At 23.8% G+C, this 261-nt stretch overlaps 1 protein-coding gene across 1 annotated transcript in view; it reads right to left on the bottom strand.

Annotated features, from left to right (window-relative positions):
* LOC126900073 (anoctamin-7-like) overlaps positions 1 to 261 on the bottom strand; it is a 32,315-nt gene that overhangs the window by 12,199 nt on the left and 19,855 nt on the right. The gene's annotated exons all lie outside the window — the stretch shown is intronic.

Below are 261 nucleotides of genomic sequence, written 5' to 3'. Positions count from 1 at the left end.
AATTGCCATAACTTTTTTAAAAATGACCGAATCAATATAATTTTTTTTTTATAGATACCTTAGATATTTACCTATCATTTTCTATATTATTGTGAACATTTGACCCTTTAACAGCCCACAGGAAGGGTTTCAAAATGGTAACTTTTTTACAAAAAATTAACTTTTTCAACTTAACTTTTGAAAATGTTCCGGAAAGACTGACACTTTTATATATACCTTAAATTAAAGCTAATGTAATATACTTTAATTTGAAAAAAAAAA

The sequence above is a fragment of the Daktulosphaira vitifoliae genome, unplaced genomic scaffold, assembly GCF_025091365.1.
Source record: "Daktulosphaira vitifoliae isolate Bord-2020 unplaced genomic scaffold, ASM2509136v1 Scaffold_2, whole genome shotgun sequence".
In the NCBI taxonomy this organism is placed as follows: Eukaryota; Metazoa; Arthropoda; class Insecta; order Hemiptera; family Phylloxeridae; genus Daktulosphaira; species Daktulosphaira vitifoliae.
This window is presented reverse-complemented; position numbering and strand designations above follow the sequence as displayed.